Raw genomic sequence first — 27982 nt, 5'->3', positions numbered from 1 at the left:
CTTTGTGAAAATTATTTAATTCTCATAATCTAAAATGGTTGGAGTAAGGAGCATCTTCAAGAGTAAATAAATTTTTCCGCATCAGCTTAAACCAACTTTTTGAAATCTTAATGTATTTGGTGTATTTTTGTGGTTGGTAAATTTTATCTTGCCTTTCCAGACAGGTAAAAAATAATTCATTTCTATATTTGGAAAATAAATCATCGAATTTTTTTACAAGTTTTATTTGAAACTATAGTTTTCCCAAAGGTTGGGTTTGATGTCTAAATAATCCCTTATTTTATTTATATAATATATTGTGTTGATGTTTTCTTTAAAATGACAGTCATGAATAATATATCTATCTATAATTCCAGCAGTGTGTGTGTGTGTGTGTGTGTGTGTGTGTGTGTGTGTGTGTGTGTGTGTGTGTGTGTGTGTGTGTGTGTGTGTGTGTGTGTGTGTGTGTGTGTCTGTGACCGCTGTTTCTCAACAACCACTGGTCCGATCTAATTGAAACTTGCCAGATATATTGCTGGGGACCTGAGTATGTGCCTTTTCAAGATTTGATATTAATCGGACAAGTGCTTCCCAAGTTATGGCCATTTATTTACCAACCAATGACAGGACACGTGCTGCGTAGGCTGGTTCACGGCCGGCCGACGATGAAGTCACGTGCCTTGTTACGATGGGGATCGATCGGTGCCTTAGTTACTGTGGAGTAGGAGTGCCAATGGTAAATGGCAGCGAATGTCATGGCAAGCAAAGACAGGGAGGTAAACGTGATTTCAATAAACTCTGTGTGTAAGTATCACAGCAGTTGTTACTTCAATGCAAGCGATAATTCGTGGAATGATGTGAAAATTCCGTACGGGCACGCACTACTTTTGGATAGTGATGACTTACTGTATTCTAATAATTTCTTGATTTCTTATCCGCATTTATAGATAAACACAATGCCCCAATCCAGTCGTTGTTTATGAGAGGGAAGGAATGGCCTGTGTGGTTGTTTGAAAGGTTTTTTTTTTTTGCATGTATGGCCACGCACATATGGGCACGTGAGGGCGAAGGAACGGCCTGTGTGGTTGTTGTTTCTGGCACGCGGTTTGAAAGTTTTTTTTTGTTTTTTTTTGTGTGTATGACCACGCACATCTGGGCACGTACGGCCATGCACGTACGGCCATGCACATACGGACATGCACGTACGGCCATGCACGTACGGACACGCACGTACAGCGACACACGTACGGCCACGCGAGAGCGAATGACTGGCCTGTGTGGTTGTTTCTGGGAAGCGGTTTTAAAGTATATATATATATATATATATATATATATATATATATATATATATATATATATATATATATATATATATATATATATATATATATATATATATATATATATATATATATATATATATATATATATATATGTATATATATGAATATATATATTGTTGTGGTTGAGGAAATTCGCAAACCACCATTCAGGTCCCGTAGGTGAGATATCTCTGTAAGTATATGTGTAGTTAGCCCAAACCCGTTGTTTAGAGGCAATAAATGTGATTCATTCGGGCTGCGACCCTTCAAGATAGCCGTTTTTCTGTTATATCTTTATTTTGAACCAACCACGTCTCAACCGCCATCACACAACAACCACCAACCGCAACACTGCTTCACAACAACAACAACTCCAACAGCCACGACCTTTACCGTCACAACTCGCTCTCGCAATCATCGCATCATCGCCATTCCAAACGTCACCGTGGCCAGGGACCACCACAATAAACCCTCCACCACCTTCACCTCTCCTCCTTCTGCCGCCATTCCCGCACCGCTTGTGGGCACCGATCCTGGACTCGTACAGGGCGCGCGCCGAGCAGCGGGTGCAAAAAGCGGCCTTTCCGGGGAAGTCGGATCAGGAATGATGCACGCCACTTCTGTTCCGTCCTATCAGCGAGCGCAGGGCGATTTGGCCCCGCCTCCAGGCGCGTCGGAGTCGAATCGATATATGCAAATTCAAGGATCAGGAATGATTCACGCCCACTTTTCCTCCGTCCAATGGGCGAGCGTGGCTCCGCCCCCGAGCCGATCCTGATCCGAAAATCTGCATATGGTTTCTCCTGCTGACTATAAAGCGCCGAGCGCGGGGCGAATAGAGCGAGTGGAGGTGTTTCTGTTTCTGTTTCGGGCTCGGGCGAGTTGGAGAGGTGTGGCAGTGGCAGTGGCAGTGGCAGCGGCAGCGGCAGCGGCAGCGGCAAACAGAGAGAAGAGTTTCGGTTTCGGGCTAGAGTAGAGAAGAGTTTCTGTTTCGGGCTCGAGTTGGAGAAGAGTTTCTGTTTCGGGCTCGAGTTGGAGAGAGTTTCTGTTTCGGGCTCGGGCGATTTGTGGCGGCGGTGAAGTGTGGCAGCAGCAGCCAAGACGGGTCTGGAGCAGAGTCGGTCTGTCGGGGTTCGGAGTCTGTCGGGGAGCTGCAGAGAGGAGAAGCCGGGAACGCTGTCGAGGGCGCAGTGGAGTCGCTCGTCGCGGGACCCAAGCAAGCCAGCTATCCTCTTTCCCCAGAGCATCAACAACCCCCCCCTGTTTCCCCCCCCCGCGCTGAGATAGTGCGAAAATGGGGGCCCCGTTCCCACCCCATTCCAGCAGTGCCAGCGAGGCCCGCGGAGGAGCGCGGAGTCGGGGCACCGCCGCCATTTTGCGGCTCATCACAAGACGGGTAGGCTCCACGCGGTCTCGGCCCCAGGCCCGTCTGCCCCCCTTGTCGTTGAGGGTGGCCCTTTTTCTTTTGCTTTGGAGTATATGTGTTGTCGGCGCCGTCTGTAAAGTAAAACTGTGTAAGTGTTGCCGTGTGCTCGCGTAGTCGGTAGTAGATCTGCATTGTGTTTCTTTTGTTACATTTGCTTTTGGTGCATAATTGTTGTGTTTCTTTTACATTTGCTTTTGGTGCATAATTGTTGTAATTGTGTATGTGTGCTTTCCGTTTGCCGTGGAATAAATGTGCCTTATGTTGAACTGTTTTTCCCGTTTCGCTTCGTCTTTTCTTTAATTGAATCTCCATCTTACTTCACGTAAAGGGTTGGTAGTGGGCTAAATACGCCCGAGAATTAATCGGAACCGTCGAGGTTGACGATAACACCGCTCAGTTATCCCGATAGTACGGAACGGGTCGCTTAAAGTGGCCCGTGTCCGAAGTCGACCTGCGGCGAGGTGCGATCGCCCGGTCTACCCTCCGTGTGGGTACTTAGGTAGGTCGAATTTGGTGAACAACCCTATCCCACGCGGGGGGCCGATTGGCACGATCGTGGTGAGGCCGAAAGGCCCACCCGTGACTAGTTCCCTGCGTTAGTCCGAGAGGGTCACGACGGAATTGTCCGTCCGGTGGGCGACGTGCCGCGATTCGAGTTACGTGGCCGCTCGCATGCCGGCGGGCGCGAATTAGCAACAATATATATATATATATATATATATATATATATATAGTTTTTTTGCACGTACAGCCACGAACGTATGGGCACGTGAAAGCGAAGGAACGCTTGTGTGGTTGTTGTTTCTGGCACGCAGTTTGAGTTTTTTTGCGGGGGGGGGGGGGGTGTTGCGCATACGGCCACGCATCTACGGGCATGCACTAGTATCACTAATCTGTGGAGCATCAACCTAATTTTATCAATCTCTTCCATTGACAGGAAAGGTGTATTATCACCCTCATACTTTATATTCATTTCTCTTATCAATCTTGAAAAAAGTAATTCATTTTGGGTGTAATTTTGAAATAATTATGATCCTTTATATATTTTTTTTAGGTGAGTACTGAGAATTTTATCACAGAATATACACTGTTTATAAGATTCTAACTCTGTTTAATCCCGTCCGTGAGCACATTGGACAACTCACAAATTGATTTGACTCTGCAGAGTCTCCTTCAAGTTCCTCAAAACATAAAGTTTCGGGATCTTTTGTATCACTTGGATTTAGCATGTTGCTAATTCATATAGTATGTTTTCTTTTAGAATAATTACATCCTCTAATAAATCACGTTTTCAAGACAGCTTATTTATATGCTTCACTGTCTTCATCATAATTATTTATATCATCAGGGTGTTCACTATTATCAGCATCTTCATCATCTATTAAACTACTTTCATAACTAACATTTGAATATAAGCTGTCAGTATCATAGCTGTCTTCTGGACCAAGTTCTTCACCAGCAATTTCTTTAATATCTTCAGACGTGTAATGGCTCATTTATTAAGGAAAAAAACTTCGATGATAAATTCTGGATGAACACTTGTATTCATATGGTTTAACGTACTCATTCCATTCTCCAATATATACTGAAACGCAAAAGAAACTTACCACCTTGTAAACCTTCAAATATCAACAATAACACTGCGTGTAGTAAATGTGTGAACTTATTTGTGGACAATAGTGTCCTCACTGTCAGACAAAACGGTCACGATGGTCACTTGAACCTTCAATGGTCACTTCATAGCACAGCTGTTGAACAGCCGTTTTGACTGTCAGTGATTAGCCAAGGGGTACGGGATGATTTTAATGAGCTGCACGTGATGTCTTGATATTGGCTTTAAAAAGGCCAGTGCAAAATAAATTTCAATAAACATTTCAATAAACATGCCACGATTGTCAAGGGATCAACGGCAGTGTGCCTTGGGCAGCTACTGTGAGGTGGCACGTCGCCTTGGCTGTTCACACTAGACGATATTGGCCCTGGTGGACAGAGACACCCTCCACAACTCTGCAGATGACAGACCTCGATCAGGGAGGCCAAGAGTCACCACTGCAAGGCAGGACAGGCAGATGGTCCTAAGTCAGATGGCTTCAGACATTGAGGACTGAGTGGGACAGAATCCAGCAGCAATCCATCCAAAGACTGGAAGGCAGTCTGCGCCGACAATGCACTGCCTGTATCCAAAACAATGGTGGCCACACACGCAATTGAGAGGGGACTGACATTGCACCCTGTGCTGTTCTGTACTGTAGAACAAACTTATGAGATGGTGTATCTTGGTCAAAAACTTGACATGTCATCAATAAAATGCCAATGTTTCAATTAGCAATTGTTGGTTTGTTTTATTTTGAACTGTTACAATTTTATTACATTTAAAACAAGTGGTAAGTTTCTTTTGCGTTTCAGTATATATCTCTTATTATCAAATGCCCCCAATAGTGGGGCAGATAACAGCAATTTTGAGAGGAATCGTGCAAAACACGATACAAGAATCAAATTTGGAACATTTGTTCTCCAGGGGATTCTAATCAAATCTGCCTGATTGGCCATTTGAAAATCCAAGATGGCGGCCAATTTTCAACATGGCCACCAAGTTAGCCTCCCGAAGTTGACTTTTTGCTTAGAAGTATTTGTAGTTGTCCGATTTGCATGATCTAGGTGTGGACTCCTATGTTTTCAAGCCTGCTGGAGTGGATTTTCCTGTTTTTAAAGCCCCCTGACAAACACTTTTTCTGATTTTGCACCACTTTAATGATTGTCATATGAAGCTAAGGCCTTTCTGCAACTGGGCCCTGGCTAGTAAATGTTCAAAGTTATGCATACCATGCGAATGTTTCTCCAGCTGCTGCTGTCCACATATGCAGCTGCAGAGTGCTGTGCAGGGGAGCTCTGACTGAAAGCACTTGCATCTCCGGTTGCAACCTTTTTACAGGAACACTTGGTCAGTTCCTGACAGCTGGCTGCAATAGGGGTAATGTTGTCCAACATATCTGCCATGTCTATCCTTCCTGTGTCCATCCCCATTCAGCGGGACTGCTCGTGTCTGAACTGGAGATGGTTGCCTGGCCCCAGATGATCCCAGCCTGATAGGCTGCACGCTTTGCATGTTCTCTGAGGGCTGCCTGTGTTGGTGGAATTGAGTTGTACAGCCTCTGCTTGTTTGCGAAGAGATCCAGTCTTGCTCCGTCCATACCAGTGTCTGCGCTTGATCTGTCAAACATATGGACAACGAATCTCTCGGCTCTGCAGGTCAAGATCACGAATCAATGTTGGATGCTGGCTGAGATTGGTGAATGTTTCAGAAACATCATCAAAGACGTTCCAAGTCTGCCATGCAGTTTTCTTCCCTTTACCGCAGAAGGCAAACACGACGTCACATCCAGTGAACGCATGGAAGTATGGGATCCCTCCAGCTTTCTCAGGTCCTATTGCAGAAACTACCTCATGGACAGGAATCCATCGTGCCTTGGCTCCTTGGCCAAAGGCAATCTACATGTTCTCAAGACCTAGTTCCTGTAAGGATGGCAGTACAGATATTGCTATGACAAGTACATCTGTGTCATTAGCCTTAATGATAATGGACTTGCTACCATCCGTCGTTGCATCCCTGGCGTGTACAATTATTCAAGTGTCAGCTTCTTCATGACAACATGGAGACACAGCATCCAGTGACTTCCTAGTGTTGCTAATGGCATCTTCTCCTTTTGTGACAATGACTGTGCTTGTCGTCTATGCTTCACACATCTTTCCGCAAGATTCACACATTCCGCAAGGAAGTGAAACAGCTGTCTTGTTGCTGTCATCTCGAAGAAAGCTTCTCCAGTTACTTGGGGTCTTACTGGTTCCTGTGACTCTTCTTATGATTCCGTGCCCCCTTTTCGACCTTGCCTCGGACTTCAGACTTGACTTCTTGTACACATCAAACACTACATCCACCCTCTCGTACCTGGCACCATAGGATTCCACCTTTGGGATGATGTCTTCTTTAGCATAGTCATCAAATATCTTTGAAGTGCGTGGAGGTCGGGCATTGATCAGTGCTGAGCCATCAAAGATGACTGCATCTCCCCTTGGTTCTCTGTCTCGGATGCTCACTTGCGCTTCAAGAATTTCAGCCAGCTGTGACTTCTGACATGTATGAAGCTTGCCACTGTCACTGAGAGATGCAGGGTGTGACTGATTCTCATGCTTGAAGAATTTTTGCAAGTCACACTGCCTGTTCTGGCATGAGATGAACAGTCGTGAGAACAGCTGATAGTCGTCTTTCAGGACTTTCTCCTTAGAACTTCCCCCAGCTTGCTCTTGTTTGAAGAAAGAAACAATGTTTTTCTTGATTTGATGATAGAAAGGACATTCACCATCATTCTGTAGCCCCTCCATGAATGAATGGAACTGCTCTTTGCCCCACTGGTGATATGTGGCTTCCATTTTGGCTAGAGTTGGGTCTGCAATGTTCTTCATGTCCAGTACCAGTAGGTCGGCTGATTCTTCTTGGAATGGGTTGCCCATCTCCTGCATTACTCCATCTCCTGCAAATCCACTCCAGCAGGCTTGAAAACAGGAATCCACACTTAGATCATGCAAATCGGACAACTACAAATACTTCTAAGCAAAAAGTCAACTTTGGGAGGCTAACTTGGCCAGCATTTTTCAAGATGGCCACCATCTTGGATTTTCAAATTGCCAATCTGGCAGATTTAATCAGAAAGCCCTGCAGAACAGAAATGCCAAATTTTATGCTTGTCTCATAATTTGCACGATTTTTCTACTATCTACTACACTACAATGCTTTCTTCTTTATTTGTTCTGAATATATCTGATGCTTATAACTTCTAAAACTATTCATCTTCCTATACTCTTATTTCTTCAAAATTAAATGATCATAATAATGCTTGAAATTTATAGTGCCTTTAATTGCATTCTTCTTTATCCCTTTCAACTTTTTATAACTTTTAGAACCACTATACCGGTACTTGTAAGCATATGCTCTTAATATATCCTATTCGCTCTTAATCCTACAAATTCACTCATTATCTGCCCCCCCCCAAACTCATCTTTAAATTTTCCAATAACTTTTTTGTTTTTGTAGAAAATAGTCGACTATCTTTTTCAGAGTTGCTTGTGTCAGAAATGTTTATGTTTTTCATAATATCTTCAGAAACATCTTCTGCCTTGTTTCCAATATAAACTGCCTGTATCCATGTAAAATAAATTAACTCTCATCTTAGTTCTTCATTTTGTTGTTGTAAAAATCGTCATGCATCAACAACTTGGACAAGTCAAGAACTGATGTTCCTACATAAATAGATATGTCCATTACAACGCTTTCCTTCTCCATATGAATAGCACAAAAGTTCTCAGAGAATGTCTCCACTTGTTTAAAGTTGGGTCTATTAATTAATTTATATGCCTGTTTCCAAGATGTAGTAAGTCTTATGTTTTTTATGTTTACATCGTCTTGCCAAATACAGCATTATTCATTAATTTATAGAAGTCTTTCTCAAAGTCCATCTTAGCAACTGTTCGCATCTGAATATTGAAGTCGATATATTTCTTTAACCAATGACTTTGATTAAAGTTTAGAACTCTGTGAATTTTCATTATTCTCAATCCAGCTGATAGATATTGCCTCAGGTTTCTTTGGTATAATACATAATTGACTTTATCATATAATGTCGTGAAAAAGCTTTTCTGTTGGTGTCCATGGTCGAGAAGGAATAGAGAGAAATGATTGTTGATAATCACTGAGCATTGTTTTCTTAGTTTTTCTTTATCAGGAGCACATGGTATGTTTTTGTGAGCATTATGGAGTTCTTCACGATCTTTAAAATCCACTTCAAAGTAATATCCAACTTTTGCTTCATCCAATTCTTTCTGGGAAGAGATAATGATTTTTTTTAATATTCATTCATAATTCTTCTCCTATACCCATTTGAAGCCTCCATGTGGTAGAGCTTGAGACATCGCCCATCCAAAGAGATTTTTAGCATCATAATACATCAAATAAGAACTCTCTTGTCAAGCATCATAATCAGAGAGATATTTATTGTTTGCTTTCGCATATCTTTTCGAATAGACTTGTAATATTCCTGCTCTTTTAGCTTTCTCAATCATCAACAACATATCTATATCAGAAATTAATTTGAGAGGTTGTTTCGTCATCTTTGGCATAGCACTCCAAGCTAGACTAGGCGTTGTATAATAATGAACAGGGTCTAATCCATTCGAATTAGTATTCTGACAGACGTTTGTGAATGCTTCAAATATATCAGCTCACCAGTCTTATGATACAAGTCATGATATTCACCGAGATTTTTTACGTTAAAATTTTCCCAGATATTTTGTGCATCTTGATCATCTTCAACACTAATATGAGTTTTATTCAGCTCATTGTAGAAGCTTTCCTTTGAATGGGGTTGTGTTTCTTCAAATCTTCCAAAGTTGTCCACATAGTCATCTGGGTAGACACCCTTTTGTGATAAGAGTTCAATTGTGCTTGCTTCAGCTGACACTAGGTTTGTTTCCTCTTCATTTAGGAAATGATTTTGGAGATTAAAATATGGTTTAAGACGATGCTAATGTGGATAAATTATTTGGCATAAATTTGCATGAATCTAGAAATCTAATATTGGTTTTGTGAGTAACTGGGATTGATTTTGTAAATGAGATGCACTTCTGGTCTGTGGGAGGAATGACATATGTCTCCAGGTATCTTTGAAAGTTAGCTTCTGAATAAATATGTGTCATAGTTGGCGTTGTTGTGAAGAATGACCGGAATGAAAGTAGGGAGTTTAAAATTGAGATTACAACTTTGTTGAGAAGGTCCTCTATATTTATCAGTAAGATGACAATGGTCTCTAACTTTTGGTTCTTTCCTGATTACATCTTGACAAAGACAACAAATGTTGGAGTTCTTAAACTCTTCTTCCTCGTATTGTTTTAATTTCATTGGTATATAATTTTTTTGCATGACTTCTGTTAGTTGAATACAATCGTTTTAGCATCATTTTACTAACTCTTGAGGGGTATCTTCTCCTCTGTACATTTCTAATTTATTATATTGGTCTCCAACAGATGATTTGATATAGTAATAGAACCCACATAGAGTATGCTTTTGATATGGCTTGGTGTAGGATTGATTTGGATTTGGAGAAGTAGTGTCTGTCTTTTCGAGAATGCTTTCAAAGATGGCATATATCATGAAGGGATGCTTTATGTATTTATTTATAGCATTAAAATATACCAATAAACCCACTTTTGGCATATTGATTACAGTAGATTTGTGGTTTGAGCTATATATTGAATATTGTTCAAATCTTTCTTTTGTCTGAAAAAAGTTGAGGTTGCTTTCAGGGATATGTCTTATTAATTTGTTTGTATGCTTGAGAAGTAGTCAATTTTGATAAATTTTGGATGTAGGCATGATGTGAATTTTCTTCTGAACTGGAGTACAGAAGGTCAATGTGCATTTCATCATTTTTATAGTTATGTATTTAAAATTTTTAAAATTTGAACTTTGTTTGTATCTGTTTGTCAATATACTTTAACAGAGAGATTGTTCATTTTCTCAAAGTTAGAGATATATTTTAACTTCAATGTAAATTCTAATCCTTTAACATTTAAAGTATTTTCATATTTTTTTATAATGCCATATTCATTCCTGTTTCCATTGTGGGGGTGTTAGTTAGCAAGAACAGCCCAGAGGAAGCATTTGTTATTATTTTGAACATTGACAACTGCTTTTTAAAGTTTTACTACTCTTGGCAAATCGATATAGGATGAAGCTTTAAGAGGATCCAATTTCAAGATGTGTATAGGTAAGAAAATGATTTTCCCAATGTTAAATCCACTTCCTTCTGTGTTATCATCAACATCTTTTTCATACCTCTGAAGTCTATCATCAACATTACAATCTTGGAAACGTTGAAATGAAGAAATTAAATGAGGGTTTGTTCTTATATAAGGTGTTTCTTCTTTCAACTCATTTTTTTAATTGTCTTCTTTTGTCAAATATAATTTTACTCCCATATATAATTTGATGGAATTAAATTCCCTCAGGCTCTCGTTAATTAAAGTTTCAACAGCCAAACTAACTTTCACAATTGCTTCAGCAACCGATTTTGGTTCTGGCTCTGTAAAACTAAAAATTCTTCTTTTTATATGATCCTTAAGTGCCCCATTAGTTTTTTTTCAATAACGCACCCGGCTGTAACTTCCCAGTTTTTTTATGTTTGCATGATTGAAGATGTCTCTCATAACGACGTTTTATCAAGTCCTTTGAGCATATATCACAACGTTGTTTTTCTTGCTCTACTGGTTTGATTAGTTGAAATATATTGAGCGTGTGTTTGCATGATTGTAAGTGTTTGTTCTAATATTTGTAGTCCTTAATGCAAACATCGCAATGAGTTATATTCACCATATTTATATAACAAAAAAAGATGATTTTCGAGTACATATATATATATATATATATATATATATATATATATATATATATATATATATATATATATATATACATATACATATATATATATATATATATATATATATATATATATATATATATATATATATATATATACATACATACAGTAATCCCCCACTATATCGCGGTTCACCTATTGCACCCCCGGTTCATCGCGGGTTTTCCCTTGGAACCTAACTAATTTTTTCAGCTGATTCCCCCGGTATATCGCGGTAATAATATATAAAATATAAATTATTTAAGCAATAAATTATAACGCATGGCGCTCGACCAGTCACACACCGCACGAGACAATATTTCGCTTGTGAACTTCGAATATTTTCTACGTTTTTTTTTCTCCAAGCCCTACAATGCCGCCCAAATGCCCTGCACCTTCTAAGGCTTCTGGCAAGGAACCGAAGCGCCAGAGGAAGGTCCTGATGCTCCGAGAGAAGGTTAAGGTGCGAGATATGCTTCGGGAAGGAAAAGGTTTGCCGCGGTTGGACGAGCACTGCCAAACCAACCAAACCAGACGAGTCGATCTCCGGCGGCACCTCGAACTCGATCACTGCCAAGGCGACCAGACCAGACGAGTCGATATCTGGCACCTCAAACTCGATCACTGCCAAGCCGACCAGACCAAACGAGTCGATTTTTGGGAGGCATCCATTCATCGCAGATTTTCACTTCTCGCGGGGGATTTGGAATGTAACCCCTGCGATAAACTGGGGATGACTGTATATGTATATATATATATATATATATATATATATATATATATATATATATATATATATATATATATATATATATATATATATATATATATATATGCTTTTGTGTTTAAAATAAATTTTTCTGAGTGAAGTCTCTTCCTGATATATTAATATTTTTGTTTATAAAAAAAATCTTGATGAAATCTCTCACTGTTTTATTGATATTTTATGTTTAATGGGGATATATGTTCAAATGGGGATATAAACAGGTAAGAGAAGGAAGGTGGAGGGTGGATGGTCAGGGGTCAGGTCAAGTCAGGTATGGCAGCATGTGCTGGAGTAGCGCGTCGCTGTTTTCACCTTCTGCCAGTACTACAGGATCCTCCATCTGGCCACCCCGAGGCAGATGCCTGCCCATCCCGATCTCCTTGAGATGCTGATCAGCCTGCTGCAACCATGAGGCATGTGATTGGCCCATTTGCTTCCTCCACTCACAAGGCTCCCTCGCTGAGAGAATCTGGTGAGCAGGATCAGCATCAGGAAAATGAGCCACATGTCCCTTAACCCGTCGCTGACACTCACGGACCATGCAGGGAACAAATCTCATTTGAGACTCTCTTAGCAACCACTTGTTGGAGACAACGTCCGAGCAGTGATAGCCAAGGATTCTCCGAAGAGACCTGGTTCCAAAGGAATTACGTCTCCATCTCAGATCCCTCATCAGAGTCCAAGTCTCACATCCGTAGAGCAATAATGGAAGCACCAATGACCTGACAACTCGGATTTTGTCCTCCTGCACAGGTATGGAGAGCACCACTCCACATGATGCAGTGAATCCATGACTCCCCAGGTCAAACCCAGATGTCTATTAACCTCTGGATCACAGCCAGCAGAGACATGAATATCACTGTGAAGGTAAGTGAATCTGTCCATGACTTCAACATCCTCATCAGAAACAGGTACAGACAAGATGGCAGCATCAAAGATGTCATTGAAAGCCTGGATCTTCGTTTTGACCCAGGAAATATATGGATATATATATATATATATATATATATATATATATATATATATATATATATATATATATATATATATATATATATATATATATATATATATATGGATAAATGCTCATTGCCCGATTGTATATGAGCAGGTAATCGTTGTAACCACAGCACATACAATGCTGAATGATACATCATTTAAGAGCTCTTGATTCCACAAAGTGCATGCAGAGGTTTGCAAATATCGTTATTCATGAAATTTTGAGTTCCATTCATTTTTGTTGCCTATGTAATGTACATGCTCAGAGTTATTGGTTTGTGCATCCACTGGAAATAAATAAAAAAATAACTATTCCGTCAATTCTATCAACATATACTGTACCGTATTTAACTTTCCATTGAATTGCTGCACCAATGAAACTTAGCAGTCTTCACTATCGGTGACTATTATGCTCTGAAAGCAAAATCGGAGCAAAAAAGAAAACTACAAATAATTTCCTTTTCGTCCGTTTTACTTCACCGAGAAAACTACATTTTTGGGGGAAATGAACGAATTTCCTGCAAATGGAACCTCAAACTCCTTACTAATCCATCTGTGGCAAGATAGAGGTGACAGAAAACGAGTTGGTAGGAATCGAAAGTGGGTTTTTATTTTATTTATTTACTCGACGTGATCGGAAGTGAATGGTTACTGCATGCGGCATCCTGGAGTGGTGTGAACGCTGACTTCGGTGGTGGAAAACTCTTGATGTCACACAGCCTTGTATATTGTCCTAACACCTCAAATAATTGGGGGTATTCAGAGAACAAATGAACGAAAATAACGAAAACCAAAAATAGACGAAAATAATGAAAAAATGGAAACCAGAAAAAAATGGAAACAAAAAAAATGAAATCTTCCATGTTGCCTCGAGGTCGCTGCAGATCTAATCAGTCTGTATGTCAATCTTTGCAAGGGAGGGGAGAAGGATGTGGACATGGAGTTGTGAGGGAAGGAAAGGGGAGGGGAGAGGGATGTGGACTTGGAGTTGTGAGGGAAGGAAAGGGGAGGGGAGAGGGACGTGGACTTGGAGTTGAGAGGGAGGGAGGGAGAGGGATGTGGACATGGAGTTGTGAGGGAGGGAGGGGAGAGGGGTGTGGACTTGGAATTCGGATGGAAGGTGGGGAGGGATGCTGAATTGGGAGGGGGAGGGGTGGATGTGGAGATGGAATTGGGAGGGGGATTGATGCAAACTTGGAGTTTGGAGGTGGGAAGGTGGAGGGATGCAAACTTCAAGTTGGGAAGGGGAGGGGACGAGGAGTTGGAGTTGGGTGGGAGTATGGGGAGGTTGCTGAATTGTGAGGGGGATAAATGCAAAGATGGAGTTGGGAGGAGAGGGAGAGATGTGAACTTGGAGTTGGGAGAGGGAAGGAGGGCTGTGTAATTTGAGTTGGCAGAGGGGGAGGGATGCGGACTTGAAGAGGGGGAATTGATGCAGACCTGGAGAGGGGGGAAGGATGCAGACTTGGAGAAGGGGGGGGAGGAGATGCGGACTTGAAGTTGGGAGGATGTAGGGGTGCAGACTTGGAGTTGTCAGGAGAGAGGGATAGGACTTGGAGTTTAGAGGGGGGGAGGGATGCAGACTTGGAGTTGGTAGGAGGTGGAGGGATGTGGATTTGAAGAAGAAAGGGGTTGAGGACTCAGTCACATTTTACATCAAGTGAAATTTCCAAGGGTCCCTGCCATAATGCTGTCAACAGACATTCCTGTCAAACTCTGTAATGTTTCCACACTGTTGGAAACTATTTCCTTTACATCAACATGGTGGAACCGGTTTCTCTAGTAGTCTATATGTAAATGCAGTTGCGGGGAGTTGCAGGATTGTGTCTGAAAGGGATAAATGCCATAACCACAGCATGTACAGTGCTGAACGATACCTCATTTAAGAACTCTTGGATCCATTCGCAACCTTGAATGGGATGAATGAAGAATATATCGGTGCATGCGGAGGTTTAAAAATATCGAGGAGTCGGTGAGCTTAGAGAGCAGCTTATAGGACTTGAGGGTAGGGAGGGGGTTGATGAGTTGGTGCGGGGGGGTGGGGGGTTGGTTGGGGACTTGAGTGGGTGGGGAGCATAAAAGGGACAGAGTTGGGAAAGAGGGGGGGTTGAGGCTTTGTGGGGGAGGGTTATGGACTTGGGCTTGGGAGGGGGCTTGTGGACTTGTGGTTTGGGAGTTCAAGACTTGAAGAAGAAAGGGAGAGGAGAAGAGAGAGTTGGGGTGGGATGGTGGGAAGGGGGGGAGGGACAGATATGTGGGGTGGGGAGGGTGTTTGAAAACTTTGGGTTGTGAACTTGGGGCTGGGAGAGTTGAGAAGTTGAAGTCATGTTTAATGTGATGCGGAAATTCCTTTAGTCCCTGCTATTATGCCGTCAAAGGACATTCCTTGCAAACTTCCTGAATATTCCACACTATATTGGGAGCAAATTTCCTTACAACAGTCTGGTGGAACTGGGTTATCTGCTCGCCCTTGTATAATGAGGAGACAGTCATGTATGCACCAGACAAGTCGGGAGATTATTGGAGAAGTACTCTTTATCTGATGGGGAAAGTTAAAAGAAGGAAAGTGTGAACACTCAGAGAATCTGGATTTTGATGACTGGTGTGGATGATAACAGGACCCAGTAGCAGTGGATGGTAAGTGAAAGCTTTGCAGGATTCGTGCAGCAAAGTGCTCTCTCTGGAGAGCAGTAACACCAAATGTAATGCACATAGTCCTAAAAGCACATGAACTACGTGTCAGGTTCATAATACCCAGATAAACAGACTCTGTGCTGTGCACTGTGTCGTCAGTGCTTTTAGGACTCTGCATTCTGTCAAGCATTATAGGTCCTTTGGTTGACTGATTGTGCATCGGTTGGTGGTGGGCACTGCAAAGTTGCACATCATTTGGTGGACTGATTGGTTGGTGGGGGGCACTGGGCAAAGCATCCTCGGTTCATGTTATGACAAATACTTGCACCACCATGACCCCGGCAGGGTGCTTGTGTGGGAAGTTGGTGTACAAAGTTTTTTTCGAAAGATGGAAAACAAAAAGATAAAAGGATAACACCACCCCCCTCCCCCACCTCCCACTCCACGTTCTCCTGTGAAGTTCGGTTGAAGAGGAACCCAAGTGATTTGAATTCAGTTGCAGGATGAATGAAGAATATATCTTGATAGCAAATAACTTGTCATATTAAAGATGAAAGAAAATAACCAGAAATACATGACATTCAAATGTTTCATGCGTAAGACTTATAAACAATGGAACATTATATATCTTGCACTTTTCATAAGAAATTGAATTATTTGGATGCATAATCAATGCAATGAGGCAATATAAAATAACCAGGTTAAAGTACACAGTTATTGATCACAACTTCTGATTGAGAAGTTAAATTCTATCGATCCATAACTATCAGCATATCCATTACTATAAATATCAATTTCCATTTCCTGTAACTATCCATAACTAAAAATATCAATTACCATAAACTATCACTATGCAAACTATAAATGTCAATATCCATTTACAATAATTATCCATAACTTTAAATATTAATATCCATTTACTCTCACGATGCATAACTATAATTATCAATATACATTTTCCCTCACTGTGCATAACTATAAATATCAATATCCATTTACTATCACTGTCAGGTCAGGTCAGGTATGGGAGCATGTGCCAGAACAGTGCGTCGCTGCGTCCACTTTCCGCCGGTACGCCAGGGGCCTCCGTCTGGCCATCCCCCAGGCAGATGCCAGGCCCATCCCCATCTCCTTGAGATGATGGTCAACCTGTTGCAACCATGAGGCACGTGGTCGGCCCGCTGGCATCCTCCACTCATGAGACTCCCTCGCTGAGAGAATCTGGTGAGCAGGATCAGAGTCAGGAAAACGAGCCACATGTCCATACAGCCGCAACTGACGCTCACGGACTATGCAGGTAACAAATCTCATCCGAGTCTCTCTCAGCAACCGCTCGTTGGACACAAAATCCGACCAGCGATAGCCAAGGATTCTCCGAAGAGACCTGGTACCAAAGGAATTAAGTCTCTGTCTCAGATCCTTGGTCAGAGTCCAAGTCTCGCACCCATAGAGCAAGACTGGAAGTACCAAGGACCTGAAGACTCGGACTTTCGTCCTCCCACACAGGTACCGGCAGCGCCACACCCCATGATCCAGTGAATCCATGACTCCCCAGGCCCGACCCAGACGTCTATTGACCTCTGACTCGCAGCCAGCAGAGACATGAATATCACTGCCAAGGTAAGTGAATCTCTCCACGACCTCAACATCCTCACCACAAACAGACACAGACAGGACAGCAGCATCCAAGATGTCACCGAAAGCCTGGATCTTACTTTTGACCCAAGAAACCCGTAATCCCAACGGCTCCGACTCCTCATTCAGCACCTCGAGGGCCCCCAAGAGGATGTCTAAAGTCTCCGCAAAGATGACTGCATCATCTGCAAAATCAAGGTCCGAGATCTTGACATTCCCAAACGATGCACCACAACTTGATCTCTCCGACATCCTCCCTAAAATCCAGTCCATACAAGTGCTGAAAAGTGTGGGGGCAAGTACACATCCCTGACGAACTCCAGTAACAACTGGAAATAAGTCAGAGATGGTACCACCACACTTCACAGCACTCTCAGTACCAGAGTAGAGTTCAGACATCAGATCGATCAGTTTTGGTGGCACCCCACGAAGACCAAGAATCCTCCAGAGGACATCCCGATTCACTGAATCAAACGCTTTACAGAGATCAACATAGGCTGCAAGCAGCCCCTGCCGAAACTCTCGTCTGCGTTCGGTGAGGACACGAAGTGCAAGGATACGGTCAATCGTTGACCTCTTTGGTGTAAAGCCTGACTGCTCTGGACGCTGGTGCTCAAGCAGATGGTGGCGAACCCTAACAAGAATTATCCGAGCAAAGACCTTGCCCGGCACTGAGAGCAGCGTCACCCCTCGGTAGTTGTTGCAGTCTTGGCGATCACCCTTCCCTTTCCAGAGAGGGACAACAAGGCCCCTCTTCCAGTCAGTTGGGATGATGCCTGTGTTCCAGGCAGAGCACAAAACTGCATGCAACGACACGAGTGCAGCATTTCCACCAGCCTTGAGAAGTTCGGCATGGGTGCCACAGATCCCTGGAGCTTTGCCCCGTTTCAACTGGTTCACTACAGCCCGTGTTTCCACAAGCGAAGGTGGACCACAGTTGATTCGAGGGTCAGCAACAGGGATTGTAACACCCTTGACGTCCAACTCGACAGCTGGGGGATCAGCCCGGTACAACCGCTCAAAGTAACCAGCCCCGCGGGCCTTCACTTCAGACTCCTCTGTCAAGAGCCTACCACTCTCTGCTCGAACTGCAGTGCTCCGAGGGATGGGCTTGGATGAACGTAATGCACGAATTCCCCTGTAAGCGGGACGAGAATCACCTGTCCACAGGTGATGCTCTACCCCCTCACAGATTCCTAGCACATAGGCCCTTTTGTCCACCCTCAGTGCACGTACAGTTTTACGCCTCAGCTCCCTGAACAGCTCAGCTCTGCCTTTCAGCCTGGCCCTGCGACTCTGGTCAATGGTATCCAGTGTCCCTTGAGAGACAAAATTCTTCTTTGCCCTGCAGTGAGCTCCAAGGCATCCACCGGCAACATCAAGGACGGTGGTCTTGAAGGCGTTCCACAACTCTTCAGGACCCCCCAAAGCACCCAGACCCCCCAAGTGTCCACTCAGCCTGTTCGCAAACTCCTCAGCTACTCTCTCATCCCTGAGCTTGGCAACATCCAGCCTAGGCTGGGATGGTACCATTCTCCAGGACTTAAGTTGCAGTTTTAGAGTTGCTACAACAAGCCTGTGGTCATTATTGAGGAACTGAGCACTCCGGTAGACCCTGCAGTTCTGGATCATCCTCCAACGACCGTCAATGAGGACATGGTCAATCTACTTTGCCACACCGCCAGCGTTGGAATACCAAGTCCAGCGATGAGCTTGTGGGTGCTGAAACCATGAACCAGCCACCCTAAGTCCATGACTTCTTGCAAAGTCAAGGAACTTAGTGCTATTCTGGTTCATAGTTCCTGACCCATGGGGACCAACACACACCTCATAACCATCCCTATCAGTTCCAGTCGATGCATTGAAATCCCCCAAGACTAGAAGTGTATCTCGTCTGGGGCACTGATCAACCACAGACTCGAGTGTGGCGTAGAATGCATCCTTCACTGTGAGATCACTCGCCTCAGTCGGAGCATAAACAGAGACCAGGGAAATGACACCTAAGGAGTGACGAATCCTTAATCTCATAATACGCTCGTTGACCGGTGTTACCTCAATTATCATTGGGGTCAGCTTATTGGACACAGCTACAGCAACTCCTTGGGTATGGTAACCATCAGAGCGACCAGACCAATAGTAGGTGTAACCACCCACCATTATCTCGCCGCAATCCGGTCTCTGAACCTCAGAGAGAGCTGCAATCCCGATGTCCAAATGCTTGAGCTCAGATGATAACAGAGACAGGTGATCATCCTCTCTTAGGGATCGGACATTCCAGGCACCCACCTGAAGGGACCGCCTCAGGTTAACCCAAGGAGACCGCCGTCTGGTGGACGACACCTCAGCACCACTCCGACACACTCTCTCGCAATCTGACCCAGGGATGTTACCCCGTGGTTTCCCTCCTATCATCAAAGATTGGGGGTCCCGAAGGCTTTGCCCCAATCCCGTCATCTGGTGAGCTGCCCTGCGAAGGGAAGCTGCACAGGAGGTACTCCCACGGAGTGGGTTTTCAGATTTTTTTTTTGCGTTTTTGCGTTTTGCGGAATGAAGGGTTTTACGGTGGCCGGAGTGCAAATCCTGCCACCAACCTCCTAAAAAGAAGTAACCCAACTGCAGGAGGACGTCCGCAGACACAGTTGGGCACTAGATATGGATGGCTGTTGGCTCACAAGGAGCTCCTCTGCCCTTTGACAGGTTTTGTTTTTAATCCTGCTGGGTGTCCATATCCAAACACCCTCCTCACCAGAAAACCTGGTGGGGGAGACGGTTTAGTCGCCGACAACCCGACCATGGAACAGGTTAGTACAGGTTTACATGGTACCTGTAGCAGGTCACAGATCGAACCTGACCTGACATAAAGTACCAGTGTACTGGGCACTATCACTGTGCATAACTATAACTATCCATAACGATAAATAGTGTTGCGGTTCTGTAAAACCGCATGCCTCTGAGGCAATGGCACATAATATACAGAGATCCGAAAGTAGTTATTTCAAGAGTATGTGTATTAGTTATCCCTTTCCATATGTCTTGTGGGTAAATGGGAAAGAAGTGTTGTGTTGGGCTATTTTAGTTAGGTCCTTAATCTTCAATCCTCTGCACTTCTTTTCCACTCCTTTGACCCTCTCACACGAAATGCGCAAGCAAGCATGCACGCAAATCAATAACGACTACATCAACCAAGGAAAGCAGCACCATAAGTGCATCATTTTCATTTGTGTGCCAATTCTCAACTGCCGTCTCAACTCAGAACTTCATTCTGCTCACCATGTTGTACCACGCTAGTAGAGGATAAATGGGGCCTCTGAGGCAGCCATTCAAATGAATGGGGAAAAAGGGAAAAACTTTCTAACTTAAGCCCCAAAAGCACAAAATAGGAGACTCATTTATCCCCTTCCCTCTCATACAAGCAAATGTAAAATAGGAGACTGATTTCCTCCCCCTCCCATACAAGCAAATGTCAAATTGAGACATTGATTAAAGCACTTTTTCCTTTTATATTTTCATTCCACTCAAAGAGCGAACCAATGAATATTTGTCCATGTTCTACTTCAGGGAATAACTTAATTTTTCTATTATATTCACTATATCTCTTCAAGCACGAAAGAAAGGGCTATTAGGGTGAGTTTTGTAAAATGGGGAAGTGTTTTTAGAACACAGCCATGCCGTGAAAATGAGGAAGTATTCTGTGCCCTTGTCTCTTGTGGTTATATTTTAAATCATCAGAACAATAACAGAACAAAGTTTTTAGTTAAAAACAGCTTTTAAACGTAGGTTTTTATCAAAATCATTCAAAGCAAGATATTTTATTTTCGTGTGAAAACGAGTCAGTTTTGAAGTCAGCCAAGCTGCCTCGCCCGAACCAAGCCAAAAAAATTCCGGTCATTTCCTGTGTGGGAACACACCCTGGAAAAACCATTGTTGTGAAATCTCCCATTACATCATCAAGTTGCTTATTTAAACCGACTTGTGTGCCCAGCATGTTTCATTCAGAGAATGGATTGTGCAGAGGAGTACTCCAACCTTACGGATCAATCGTTTTCACAAGATGACAGGTGAGATCTCAACCCGATTCATTATTTGTTGTTTAAAACACAATTAAATCACTACACAACCAAGAATTATTGTATGTCTTTTTTCCAACAGGTTGTCCCCAATAAGAACATCGTTGATAGCTGATGTTGAAAATGAATTATTTGAATATCACGAGGAATTGGATAAAAATGAACGACTTTCTTGAAGACATTTATTCGTTTCGAAAAGAAGTGAATGATGTTTTTGTTGGTTGGAAAGAAATTCTCTCACGTCCTTTGATCCCGAGTTCAAGGTGAGGAATTATCACTCTGTCTTCGTGTGTGTGTGTGTGTGTGTGTGTGTGTGTGTGTGTGTGTGTGTGTGTGTGTGTGTGTGTGTGTGTGTGTGTATCTCTGTCTCTGTCTCTGTCTTTCTGTATCTCTGTGTCTGTCTGTCTCTGTCTCTCTCTATCTGTCTCTCTCTCCTATCTGTCTCTCTCTATCTGTCTCTCTCTATCTATCTCTTTCTGTTCTCCTTATACACAACCTGTTATTTGGCATGGTGGTAATTTTTGACTATTTGCTTTTTATTTTCAGCATTAAAACTGAATCATACATGGGTGAATTTCGCAACCTTGAATGGGAAGATGTTGAAATTCCACGGGGTGATGATTCATTTCAAACTTATTCCAGTTTAAATGCTCATCTGGATGAAATGGACACAAAACTCGATCCTCTGGAGGTAAATGTTATATTTATTATTTTATTAATATCATAATATAATCATCTTTATATACCCTAATTGTTCTTCACTCTTTGTTTTGAACAGAATATGTTGATCGAGTTTCAAAATTACAAAACATCTGAAGCAGACTGCTGGTAAAAATCGTCCATTCTCGCAACTGAATATTTACCCAAAGAAAAATGTTTAATATTTTCAATCTTGATGAATTATATTTGCTTTAGCCTGGTGTTGGCGCAGTGGTTAGGGCAGCGGCTTGGGACTCAAAAGGTCCTGAGTTCAAGCCCCGTTGGGCCACTGAATGAATATATATGTATAATATATATATGAATATATATGTATAATATATATATATATATATATATGTATATGTATATGTATATATATATACGTATACGTATACGTATACGTATACGTATACGTATATATATATATATATATATATATATATATATATATATATATATATATATATATATATATATATACATACATATACCAAGTCGTATAACACCAGGGGGTTGACTCAGCCTGCCATCTTTCCGAGGTCGGCGAAATGAGTACCAGTGTACTGGGCCCGGTGTATGCCCCGGTTAGAATAGGTGTACCAGATCCCTGTGTGCTGTAAGAGGCGACCAGGGTTGCGTCAGGAAAGGCATCCGGCGTAAAAACCTATGCCAAATCATTATGCGGACAACAAAACAAATTTCCCTACCGGATCGGTCGAGGCCTGGGTTACCAACGACAGCCACCGGTACCGGTGGTCAGCAGGGTACCAGTGGAAATTGTACTACTGCTGGGCGAAGGAGGAGAAGGAGACTGGGAAGGCGAGTCCGGAGGCAGTGGGAGAGGGGGAAGAGTAGAAGTGTGGAGGTGAGAGTTGGAACTCTGAATGTTGGGACGATGACTGGCAAAGGGCGAGAGTTGGGTGATTATGATGGAGAGAAGAAAGGTGGACAAACTGTGTGTACAAGAGACCAAGTGGATGGGGAGTAAGGCTAGGAGCATTGGAGGTGGTTTCAAACTGTTCTACCATGGTGTGGACGGGAGGAGAAATGGTGTCGGGGTAATCCTGAAGGAAGATTATGTCAAGAGGGTATTGGAGGTGAGGAGAGTGTCTGACCGAGTGATGAGTGTGAAGTTGGAAATTGAAGGGGTGATGATGAATGTCATCAGTGCATATGCCCCGCATATGGGGTATGAGATGGAGTATAAAGAAGATTTCTGGAGTGAGTTAGATGAAGTGGTGGAGAGTGTATCCAAGGATGAAAGAGTGGTGATTGGAGCAGATTTGAATGGGCATGTTGGGGAAGGGAATAAAGAGGATGAGGAGGTGATGGGTTGGTACGGTCTCAACAAGAGAAATGTGGAAGGGCAAATGGTGGTAGTGTTTGCAAAAAGAATGGAAATGGCAGTGGTGAATACGTATTTCTAGACGAAGGAGGAACACAGGGTGACATACAAGAGTGGAGGAAAGTGCACACAGGTGGATTACATCTTAAGCAAGAGATGCAACCTGAAAAAGATTAGAGACTGTAAGGTGGTGGCAGGGGAGAGTGTAGCTCGACAGCATCGATTGGTGGTCTGTAGGATGATTTTGGAGGTGAGGTTGAGGAAGAGAGTGAGGGCTGAACCAAGGACCAGATGGTGGAAGCTGAAGGAGCAAGACTGTTGCGTGGAATTTAGGGAGGAGGCGAGACAGGTGTTGGATGGTGGTAAAGATGGGTGGGATGATTGGGCAACTACAGCAGAAGTGGTGAGGGAGATAGCGAGGAAGGTACTTGGTGTGACATCTGGACAGAGGAAGGAAGATAAGGAGACTTGGTGGTGGAACGAGGAAGTACAAGAAAGTATAAGAAAGAAGGGTTTGGCGAAAAAGAAGTGGGATAGTCAGAGATATGAATAAAGTAGGCAGGAGTACAAGGAGTGGCAGCGAAAGGCAAAGAGAGAGGTGGCAAAGGCTAAGAAAAAGGCATATGACGAGCTGTATGAGAAATTGGATACAAAGGAAGGGGAAAAGGATTTATACCGATTGGCAAGACAGAGGGACCGAGCTGGGAATGATGTGCTGCATGTTAGGGTGATGAAGGACGCAAATGGGAATGTGCTGACGAGCGAGGAGAGTGTGTTGAGAAGGTGGATGGAGTACTTTGAGGAGCTGATGAATGAAGAGAGAGAGAGATAGAGATATATATATATATATATATATATATATATATATATATATATATATATATATATATATATATATATATATATATATATGGATGGAAGAGGTGGAGACAGTGAATCAGGAAGTGGGGTGCATCAGTAAGGATGAAGTGAGGACTGCTCTGAAGAGGATGAAAAGTGGAAAGGCGGTTGGCCCAGATGGTATACCAGTGGAGGCATGGAAGTGCTTCGGAGAGATGGCAATGGGGTTGTTAACCAGATTGTTTAATAAAATCTTGGAAAGTGAGAGAATGCCAGAGGAGTGGAGATTAAGTGTACTGGTTCCGATTTTCAAGAACAAGGGTGATGTGCAGAGCTGTGGAAATTACAGAGGGATAAGGTTGTTAAGCCACACCATGAAGTTGTGGGAAAGAGTAGTGGAAGCTAGGCTGAGAGGAGAGGTGACGATTTGAGAGCAGCAATAACGGTTTATGCCAGGAAAGAGCACCACTGATGCGATGTTTGCTTTGAGAATGTTGATGGAGAAGTATAGGGAAGGCCAGAAGGAGTTACATTGTGTGTTTGTGGATTTGGAGAAAGCTTATGATAGGGTGCCAAGAGAGGAGTTGTATTGTATGAGGAAGTCGGGAGTGGTGGAGAAGTATGTGAGGATCGTGCAGGATATGTATGAGGACAGTGTGACAGCGGTGAGGTGTGCGGTAGGAATGACGGACCGGTTTAAGGTTAAAGTGGGATTGCACCAAGGATCAATTCTGAGCCCTTTCCTGTTTGCAATGGTGATGGACAGGTTGACGGACGAGATCAGACTGGAGTCTCCATGGACTATTATGTTCGCGGATGACATCATGATCTGTAGAGAGAGTAGGGAGCAGGCTGAGGTGAGCCTCGAGAGGTGGAGGTACTCACTGGAGAGAAGGGGAATGATAGTCAGTACGAGTAAGATGGAGTATATGTGCGTAAATGAGAGGGAGGGTGGTGGTATGGTGCGATTGCAAGGAGTTGAGGTGGGGAAGGTGGTGGGTTTAAATACTTGGGATCAACTGTCCAAAGTAACGGAAAGTGTGGTAGAGAAGTGAAAAGAGAGTGCAGGCAGGATGGAGTGGGTGGAGAAGAGTTGCAGGAGTGATTTGTGACAGAACCAGCTGCAAGAGTTAAGGGGAAAGTATATAAGACGGCAGTGAGACCAGCTATGTTGTATGGTTTGGAGGCGGTGGCTCTAACAAAAGACAGGAAGCGGAGCTGGAGGTGGCAGAGTTAAAGATGCTGCGATTCTCGTTGGGAGTGATGAGGATGGACAGGATAAGGAATGAGTATATTAGAGGGACAGCGCTGGTAGGACGGTTTGGAGACAAAGTGAGAGAGGCGAGATTGAGATGGTTTTGACATGTGCACAGGAGGGAAGCGGAGTATATCGGGAGAAGGATGCTGAGGATGGAGCCGCCAGGTAGGAGGAGAAGAGGAAGGCCAAAGAAGAGTTTCTTGGATGCGGTGAGGGCGGACATCCGGGTGGTTGGAGTGTCAATGGAAGATGTGGTGGATGGAGCGAAATGGAGATGGTTGATCCGCTGTGGCGACCCCTAACGGGAGCAGCCTAAAGAAGAAGAAGATTAATTATATTTGCTTTGCTTTCAATTACTTAATTCTTAATTATAAAAAAAAGAATAAAGGAAGTGCAAAGGAGGGGGGGTAGGTGCGCTCCCCCAACGACCCATCACCCCCCTCATCCCACCCCCCTCCCCTCCCCGTGTGTGTGTGGGGAAGGATGGGGTGGGGTGAGGGGTGTGGTGGGTCAAAGGTGGGGGCGCACGGGGGGGGTGGGGCTTGTGTGGGTGAGTGGGGCTTGTGTGGGTGGGGCTTGTGTGGGTGAGGCTTGTGAACTTTGATGGTTAATGATCAATTGAACAATGGAAAAACAATTTACCACAATCTCAAAATGATATGTGGCTTAGGAGGTGGTCAAATAAGAGCATTGAGAGAAGTTTATCATTTCATTTCTGCTCAACAAAGATACTTAAACCAAGAACTAAGTTCCAAAGTAATCTTTGTAAATATACTCGATGGTGATGAATGTAATAGGAAAATTAATTTATTCCCCAAGGTAGAACATGGACAAATATTCATTGGTTCGCTCTTTGAATGGAATGAAAATATGAAAGGAAAGAAGTGTTTTAATCAGTAAGTCTCAATTTTACATTTGCTTGTATGGGAGGGCGAGGAAATCAGTCTCAATTTTACATTTGCTTGTATGGGAGGGAAGGGGATAAATGAGTCTCCTATTTTTAGCTTTTGCTTGTATGAGAGGGAAGGGGATAAATGAGTCTTATATTTTGGGCTCTTGGGGCTTAAGTTAGAAAGTTTTTCCCTTTTTCTCCATTAATTTGAATGGCTGCCTCAGAAGCCCCATTTATCCTCTACTCACGCTCACCACAACAACTTTATACGACTACCAAAAATACCTGCAACAACACGACTTACATTTTACTTACAAATGCAGCCATTATGGACAACAACATCGTTACAAGGAATTCCCACCTCTTTGCCGCAATGTCACATTACAATATCTCTTCACTACAAATTCCACAATGTACTCCTACTTCTCTACTACCACCGCAACTGCCACTTATTCATCGAACACTCACTGCAGCCTTGAGGGATGCTGAGGAGACAGTGGTCAGGTTATTACAGGGCATAACTTGATGTGCAAATGTGTGCTGGAGCTCATTTGAAGACATACGGGAAGCGCAGGGATTTCCCAAAAATCCCACGTTTGAATGGAGGCCAGTGCACATTCAGGGCCAGAGAGCGCATCCAAAAACCATACCCCCATATAAAAGTCGGAGATCCAACGCATGACCAGGTCGGCGAGCGACTGAGCCATTTTTCATGTTTGGGGCCTGGTGGGGCATGGCTACGACTGCTATGGACCAATGGGAAGCTTGAATTCACCAAGAGCCTCGTTGGATATGGATTTTTGTTCCTCCCCTCACCATTTACTACAACTATCCATATCAATAAATATATCACTCATAAAAAGAGGAAATGCAGCTTATTTACAACAGAACTCACCAGGATGGATAACTCGCCAGACCCCAGGGCTCGCCAGACAAAAGGCTACGGCAGACATCGGACCTTGCCAGGGAAACAGGTGGCACAAGGAGGACAATCATCGATGATGAGTGAGGGCGCCATGAGTCAGCGTGATGAAGCGTGGGATCAGACATTACTGCTTTGAGCCAGGGTTCTTCTCATTCTATTGACACTCAGTTAGGCTACACCCCACAGCAACATTTACACATGCAGATTCTCACACTATTACATTAGGGTCTTTTCTCTTCTGCATCTTTTCTCTACCATCTATATCTTGTCTACTGTGAACTCAAAAGAGCAATCGACATGGGCGAGCCCGACCAAGAATGTTCTTTTCAGAGCGAACCCAAGAGCAAACTCAAGAGTGGACATACTGACCTGCATCTCACATTCTTCCTCTTACACCACGCTGCACCCCACATTGCATTACATTCGCACCTCTCACTCACACACCCTAGACACCCTCAGTATTTCTCCATCCTCCCCTTTCCTCAGCATTTTGGGCTGCACAGGTCTGCTGAGCATGCCAGTCACTAATCCTCAACTGCTTCTCTCTCTCTCTCTCTCTCTCTCTCTCTCTCTCTCTCTCTCTCTCTCTCTCTCTCTCTCTCTCTCTCTCTCTCTCTCTCTCTCTCTCTCTCTCTCTCTCTCTGAGCTATCTCTAATTTTCCGTGTGTGTGTGTGTGTGTGTGCCTGTCATAGCATAATTGAAGACTGTTTAAGAATATTTGAGATA

This window comes from Eptatretus burgeri, chromosome 16 (assembly GCF_056783735.1).
Source record: "Eptatretus burgeri isolate ZD-2024b chromosome 16, Ebu_testis_v1, whole genome shotgun sequence".
Lineage (NCBI taxonomy): Eukaryota > Metazoa > Chordata > Myxini > Myxiniformes > Myxinidae > Eptatretus > Eptatretus burgeri.
Note: the sequence above shows the minus strand (reverse complement) of the source record.